General features: G+C 51.4%; 1 long non-coding RNA gene across 1 annotated transcript; it reads left to right on the top strand.

Moving 5' to 3' along the window:
- Positions 1-1,055: 1,055 nt before the first annotated feature.
- Positions 1,056-7,968, top strand: LOC123619984 (uncharacterized). The gene is made up of 3 exons (XR_006728668.2): positions 1,056-1,743; positions 6,745-7,038; positions 7,354-7,968. It is a non-coding gene; the product is annotated as an uncharacterized LOC123619984 (long non-coding RNA).
- Positions 7,969-8,222: the final 254 nt, after the last annotated feature.

The following is an 8,222-nucleotide window of genomic DNA, read 5'->3' as shown; positions in this document are numbered from 1 at the left end:
ATGGGTAATGTCTGGTCGTCGGGCCGCAGACAGGCCGGTCTAGTCGGCAGGCGAGTCAGCGATCCCGGCTGACTCAGGTATCAGCCAGAGCGCCCTCCCCGACTTGGGAGGGGAGCATCTTCTTACAGCTGTGGTGCCTTCCGGGCATGACCTTTGCTGTGTGACGTGCAGGCCACATCGTGCCGTCCACCTGCGGCCCTCAGAGGGAGCTGCGGCCTCCTCGCCCCGCGAAGGGGCTCTTCTCCCCCGTCAGCCCCGCACGTGGGCTCTGTGTGCCCTGCGCCCCCCACACCCCGTCCCTCCCGCCCCCCTCGGGCGCCTGGTCCCTGGGCACCTGCAGCCACTCTCACTTGAGTCAAACTGAGCCAGGGCACAGTCTTTGAGAGATGCTGTCTTCTGAGTGAAGCCTCTACTTTTGTCTAGATGTGGCCTGAATGACACAGAGTTAAGGTTTAAATCTTAACTGTACATTAAATTCTGAAACCGGTTTTGCGAGGAGCTCGTGGGCTCCGTGATGAACACGCAGGAGAAGGGGCGGGGTGGGGGGACCACGCGGATCACCGTCAGGCCGCTTCTGTGCCATCGCGGTTGACTGAGAACTTTGTTTGCTGACGCCGGTGGTCCTCCTTCCCGTCCGACCCATGAGGCTGAGGGTGCGGGACGGACAGGCCACACTAGGCAGACAGAGGGTCTCCCGGAGCAGTTGGGCTGCTTCTCCCCGCGGCTAAGCCGGCGCTGGGGGTGGAGGTGGAGGTCGAGGGGCCACAGACAAGGGTGCTGGGGGGCCTGAGAGGGGCTGAGGGTGGACACTGGTCTCCCCGGGCTGGTGCTGGTTCTGCTCACCCGGGCAGCTGTGGCCGTGGTCCCGCTGCCTTCTGCCCCAGCTCTCCTCTCCCCACTTCTCTGGGGGAGACCCTGGCCTGTCCTGACCGAACACCGCAGCCCAGAATCTGTCCTGGACTTGTGTCAGAACCACCCGGCACCCAGACCCCGCCCCAGAAACCCACGCACTTCTTCTGGCCTCATCTGAGGCCCGGCACCAGCGGGGCTGGCTTTGTTTTGACATCAGTGGTGTTTAAACCTCGCCAGTGACTGATGTGAGACGCGGGGTACCACTCACCAAGGACTCCAGGCTTTGAGGGGCCGGAGCCTGGTCTGGGGCTGTGGGTGTGCCTGGCCGCCCCGCTGCCCCTCTTCCTGCAGGACAAGGGCTGAGGGCTGGCCAGACTCCTGCCTGGGCCTTGCCTGAGGAGGAGGGCCCTCCTGGGTGGCCCCGGCCTGGCAGCAGCCCAGTTGCACTTCTCTACAAACGTCCCTTAAAGGAGGAGGCGCCTCTGCCTGCACCCTCGCGGCCGTCAACCCCAGGAAGTGGGAGGGGGGCGGGAAGGCCCGGGCGCCACCCGGAAGGCTGTTGGGAACATCTAGAAATCTGGACTTCATCATGAAATCTCCTGATTTTTAACATGAACATTTTTTTAAAAGAAACATTTAGTGGTGGAACAAAGCACATCTGTGGCCAGATGAGGGTCACTGGCCCAAGTCTGCAACTTGCCCTCCCCCCTCCTCTGTCCTTCTTATGAATCCAACGCTATTTTCTTATCACTCATTGCAAGCCATTCACTGTTCTTTGCTCTCGGAATAAAGCTGGGAGTGCGGTGGTCAGTCTGCTCCCTGACCCTTACGGATAGTAAACGGAACAGCTGCAGGACGTGAGCATTATAAGTGGACGAGGAATCGGATGAGGTGGGTGCTGGCCCGACATGGTAGCATGAAGGAGGCTGTCCCCAGGGAGAGCTGAAGTCAAATGAGGGGTGGCAAGTGCAAAGGCCCTGGGACAGGAGCGAGCGGCCTTCCTGGGGACAAGAAGGGGGCTGTGTCTTGGGACCCGGGAACATGGGGTTCACCCCACCTGGAGGAACAGCCAGCTCTGGCAGGACCTGCAGGGGCTCTGGGCGGGTCTTGGTGGCAGAGGAGGGGCAGAAGGTATTTGGGGTTAAAGTTGATAGAGTATGGTGGACTCTGGGGTAGGGGTAAGGGAAACGCGGAGGCAAGGATGGCAGGAGGCGTGGGGGTGACCCTGCCGCACCTGTCCACAGATGGAGCCAATGCCTGAGGGTGCGTCAGGGCTGCACTGGGGGTGGGGGCAGTGCAGGAGACGCCAACCAGGGTGGGCAGATGGGTGGTGGCGAGATGGAGGGGGCCAGGAGGGGAGGCTGTCCTGCAGAGGCTGGAGCCAGACACCACAAGAGAAGGGCCTGCCGGGCTCCGCGGGGCGAGGGCCTCTGGAGACTGGCTGGGTCCTCACGCTCACTGGCAGGCCGGATGTAAACAGCCCCAGTGCCGGGAAGGCCAGATGGCCCCTCTCACATGTAATTCAAATACAAGCAGGCTTTTGGAACAACACAAACTATGATGAAATTTTTAAAAATTCCCCTAGATTTTCCAAATGTGAAATTCTTGGTACGAGTATCTAAAGGTTTTGTTGTTGCATTTCCTACCTGCCAGCTCTGCTGCTCTGAGCTGCGCTGTGTACCCACTGGGCCGTCAGTTCTAGCTCTGCTGCTTGGCCCCGGGCTGGGCCTGCCACCTCCCCCAGTGCCGGGGCTCGCTGGAAGAGGGATTGCGTTAAAAGAAATATAACCGCCCCCCAGCCCTGCCCCCCAGTGCCTGAGGGAGGTTCCCGGAACCAGAGGACCAAGTCCCACAGCCTCAAGGCCCCAGAGGCGCCCAGGATGGCAGTGTCCACCCCGAGGCACTCGGTCGGCAGCGCGAGGGCCACGAGCCACAGCCTGGTGGCCCGGCCCCCTCGTCTGTGCTCCCTCCAGTGGTTCCACCTGAACATCTGCTCTCCAGCTGTGGAAATCCTGCCTTTATTGCTGGCGAGAGCTGTGGTTGTGTCTGCTTGAATGTGTGTCTGTGGGTGTCTGTGCTGAGTTTTGTTCTGTTTGAGGGGGTTTTTTTGGAGAAACACACCTGCTTATTAACGAGGCATCCTTGATGTTTGCCAAGGACGTGCCTGAGCCTCGGACCGACCCCCGCACTTGCTGGGCTCTGGAACTTTCTTGGAGGCGTTCTCTGGTCTCCCAGCTTTTCGGGTTGTTTACCCGAACAGTAAACCTTTAAAAATTATTTTGTTGAAGTGTAACTGATTTACAATAGTACATGGGTGGTGTCTCCCTGTGGTTTTGATCTGCATCCCTGATGGTCAGCGGTGAGGAGTGTCTTCTCACGTGCCTGCTGGCCGTCTGTGTGTCTCCTTTGGAGAAGTGTCTATTCAGGTCCTCCGCCAATTTCTAATTGGTTGGGTTTTTTTTTTGATGCATTTTATGAGCTCTTTGTATTTTTTGGCTATTAACCCCTTATTGGACATGCCATTTGCAAACGTCTTCTCCCATGAGGTCGGCATCCTCCCGCTTTGTTGACAGTTTCCTTCAGTGTGCAGAAGCCTTTTAGTCTGATGTTGCCCCACTTGTTAATTTTTGCTTTTCCTCCCTTGCCTGAGGAGACACAGCCAGAAAAAGATTGCTAAGGCCTCTGCCAAAGAGCATGCTGCCTGTGTTTTCTTCTGGAGTTTTATGGTTTCAGGTCTTCAAGTCAAGTCTTTGATTTGTTGTGAGTGTATTTTTGCATGTGATGGAAGATAGTGGTCTGGTTTGAGTCTTTTTCCATGTAGCTGCCCAGTTTTCCCAACACTATTTGCTGAAGAGACTGTCTTTTCCCCTTTGTAACTCATGCCTCCTTTGTTGTAGGTTAATCAACCATACAGTTGTGGGTTTGCTTCTGGGCTCTCTGTTCTGTCCCATTGATCTTTGTGTCTGTTTCTGTGCCAGTGCCATGCTGCTTTGATTTCTGTAGCTTTGAAGCATAGCCTGAAGTAAGAGAGCGTGATTCCTCCAGCTTTGTTCTCCCTTCTCAAGATGGTCTTCTCTTTTCAGCGTCTTTTGTGGTTCTGTACAATTTCAGATTTGTTCTAGTTCTGTGAAAAGCGCCATTTGTATTTTGAAGCCGGTTGCAATGAACCTGCAGACTGCCTTGAGAAATGTGGTCATTTTAACAATGTTAATTCTTCTAACCCATGAACACTGAATTTCTTTTTGTTTGTGTTGTCTTTAATTTCTTCCATCAATGCCTTACAGCTTTCTGAGTGCAAGTCTTCTACCTCATTAGTTACATTTATTCTTAGGTATTTTATTCTTTTCAATGCAATTGTAAATGGGATTTTTTTCTTAATTTCTCTTTCTAATAGTTTTTTAGTCTACAGAAATGCAACAGATTTTTATCAATTTTGTATCCTGCAACTTTACTGAATTTATTTATTAGTTCTAATAGTTTTTTGGTGGAGTCTCTGGGGTTTTCTACTTACAGTATCAAGTCATCTGCAAATAGTGACAGTTTCACTTCTCCAATTTGGATGGCTTTTCTTTTTCTTGTCTTATTGGTGAAGTTAGGATTTCCAGTAATTTGTGGAATAACCGTGGTGAGAGTGGGCGTCTTTGTCACGTTCCTGATCTTAAAGGGGAGGCTTTCGGCTTTCCCACCGGGTATAATGTCAGTGGTGGGCTGGTCACACGTGGCCTTTGTTATGTTGAAGTATGTTCCCTCTATACTCACTTTGTTGAGAGATTTTTTAAAAAATCATAAATGGATGTTGAATTTTGTCAAAAGCTTTTTCTGCATCTATTGAGACAATCGTATGATTTTTATTCTTCCATTTGATAATGTGGTGTATGTATCATATTGATTTGTGGATATTGAACCATCCTTGCACTCCTGGGCTAAATCCCACTCCATCATTGTGTGATCCTTTTAATGTATCGTTGAATTTGGTTTGCTAATATTTTGCTAAGGCTTACTGGATCTATGTGCATCAGTGATACTGGCCTGTAATTTTCTTTCTTTGTGGTATCTTTAGCTTTGGTATTAGAATGATACTGGTCTTGTAGAATCAGTTCAGAAGTGTTCCTTCCTCTGCAATTTTTAAGAATAGTTCGAGAAGAATAGATATTAACTCTTTTAAAAATGTTTAGTAGAGTCACCTGTAAATCTCTCTGGTCCTGAATTTTGTTTTTTGGTATTTTAAAAAATAACAGTAAATATTTTTGACCATGCACTGATAATATATGCCTATTTACTTACAAATGGTATCCATAAACATCTGTTCTAACATATCTACATCACAAAGAAAACTGTAGAGTTTTACATGGAGTTTCTCATCCCTTGTGAAATAAAATCATTAATATTTCCTTCCATGTGCTATGAGTTTTCTTGCAAGTTCTCTGTAGTTTAAACACATGTGCTGGAGATTGGAGATGCTGAGATGGGGACGCCAGTGGCCAGAGGGTGGGACAGGGGGCAAGGGACATCTTTCAGCCCTGGTGAATTACACACTATCTGCACTTTGAAGCCCATTGGTGAAAATTAGAACTGTCTCTATTAAATCTAGATATCTCCAGGGTCTGCTACAGCTCGGGACAAGATCCCATTAATGCTGCCATTTGTTCATGTCAGTTTTTCTCATTGGACTGTCAGCTCCTCACAGCAAGGCACTGTGTTGCTTGTTTCACAGAGCAATGAGCACTGGGCCTTGGCAGTACTTGAATGGCTTATTTCTGATAGACAATTGGGAAAGAATCCCAAGCAAGTATCAGGAAAAAGTGTAAGGAACAGTTTATTTTTCACAGTAAACTAGTTCCAGATATGACATTTCTTTTTGCTCCTCAAATAACACAATAGACAAAATGAGTTACATTAAGCAAATACATATTACATGCTCATATGTATAAATATGTAAGAAAATAAAGTTGTCTGGGACTCTCATCATACTCAGGGCTAGTTACATGATTTGCGGAACCTATTGCAAAATGAAGAAGTGAGACCATGTTCAGAAATCATGAATTACCTCAGGGCAGCAACATGGGAGCATTGATCCCAGACTGAGGGCCCCCTGAGCATGGACCCCTCTCCTGCGTGTGGACCCCCTGAGTGTATACCTGCGAGCGTGTGGAGTGGAGAGGGTAGTCGTGATTCAGAGCCCCCAGTGACCACCAGGTTGCCCGCCATGGGGCTGGCCTGATCACACTGCTCAATTTCAGTTACAGTCACGTAGACAGAACTGTGCTGAATCTGCTGGAATCACCAAAGCTACAAGCTCTCACCTGTGTAACTTGGGGCTGATCAAAAGCTCTGATCCAGGCCCAGACATTACACAGTGAACCAGCAGTTAAGCTGCCACCCCCCAGCTCCCAGTCCAGCCTCCCTGTTCATCTCTGTGATGCTGAGTCAGAACACACTTCTGTCTCCTTGGCCTCTCTGTTAGGCACTGACGGTAGGGCTGCCGGAGGAAGACTGAGGCTGGGAAGGGAGGAAGGGACCTGTGCTGCCTGCTCCTGTCTCTGTGCACTGCCGGCAACACTTACCTAGCAACGCCACGCCAGCAGTCATCAGCCAGCATGTGTTCCCCCGGGGACCAGTCACCCAGCATGTGTCCCCCTGGTGCTGCGTCACCCAGCACGTGTCACTGCTGCAATGCTACTGGAACCATGTGGCCACAGCAGGTCCTTCCTAGAGCAGCTCCTTCTCCCCATTTTCAGTTTTCCATCACCTGCAGAATCAGCACCTCACATGCTGCCGCCCTGAGACCCTGAGAGCAGCTGGCCGTGGGCCCTTCCTCCCTGCCCAAGTTGGAATACTTCCAACCTCTCCTTTGTTCTGGCACCTTCCATCTAACAATTCTCAAACCAACAGCTCTTTGTATTAGACTCTTCTGGTCACAGCTGGTGCCACTTCGATCTCCGACTGGGTTCTGAACACGCCCTGGAAGACTCGCTGAAGGGATGGGCTTGGAAGCCCATGTTGTTAGGACTCTGCAGAACCAGCTGTTTCCTTTTCTCCTTCTGAGCGGCAAAGACAGCAGCCCGGCCAGAGGATGATGCAGAAGCCCCCGTTCCTCCCCATGCACCCGACTCTACCCACTGAGGGAGCGTCACAGGCTGGACCTTTGCAGCTAGAGGCGGAATGGCTTTGCTTTAATCATTCAAGGTCAGTGAAAGGAAGAAGGCCATGGCAGCCAGCCTCTCAGACTGCATGTCTGGGGAGACCTCCCGGGTCGGGGCTGACTGGGCTTGCCCAGCATTCGGGTCCTGCCAGCTGCTGTGATGGGAGTGGGGGGACAGCGAGCGTGGGTCTCCTGCAGGGATGTCCCCACCCACTGCAGTGGGGAGAGGGCTTCGTCATGAGTGGAACACAGCATTTGCTCCCAGGACAGGAGCCGCTGCACAGCATGACTTGCTGTCTTGAGAAAGGAGATAGAAACTTGAAAACAGTAGCAGCTACGCTCAAAGATGGTCATTTCAGGGAAGGTGTGTGCAGAGATGAGAGAAGGACCTGACTCGGAATAACCAGCACATGGGGAAACGCAGAGATGAAGGAGCCCACAGAAGAGGGGAGCCGATCGCATTCCAGTTTATCCACAGAAGGAGTCTGAGCAGCACCAGCTACTGCCAGCTGTGAAGGTCCTGTTGCAAAAGGACCCCCGGAGTTGGAGACCAGGCTGTGCCAGATCCTCTTGTTCCAGCAGAGCGGTCAGAGCAGACTGTGCCTGTGCTTGTCTCTGTCCCCGTATCCATACCTGTTCCTGTCCCTGTACCTCTACCTGTCTCTGTCCCTGTATCCACACCTGTCCCTGTATCCATACCTGAACCTATACCTGTGTCCATACCTGTACCTGTCCTTGTATCCATACCTCTCCCTGTATCCATACCTGTCCTTTTATCCATACCTGTCTCTGTCCCCGTATCCATACCTGTCCCTGTCCCTGTACCTCTACCTGTCTCTGTCCCTGTATCCACACCTGTTCCTGTATCCACACCTGAACCTATACCTGTGTCCATACCTGTACCTGTCCTTGTATCCATACCTCTCCCTGTATCCATACCTGTCCTTTTATCCATACCTGCACCTGTCCCTGTACATTCACGTCCACATCCATACCCCTCTGTCACATCCACACCGATCCACACATGGACATGATGTGTACATATGTTATGTATACACACATTTATATACATATATGCTGTTTTTCTTTTTTAAATTTAACTTCATTTTGATATTTGAAAACACGTGTGATGCAGAGAGAGCGGCACACTGCGCTGCATGCATCCACATGCCTTTGACAGTGATCAACTGCAGGGGGCGGTTCTCGCTTCATCAGCCTCGCCGGCCCC

Source organism: Camelus bactrianus, chromosome 8, assembly GCF_048773025.1.
Source record: "Camelus bactrianus isolate YW-2024 breed Bactrian camel chromosome 8, ASM4877302v1, whole genome shotgun sequence".
Lineage (NCBI taxonomy): Eukaryota > Metazoa > Chordata > Mammalia > Artiodactyla > Camelidae > Camelus > Camelus bactrianus.
Note: the sequence above shows the minus strand (reverse complement) of the source record. Positions and strands in the feature narration are given on the sequence as shown.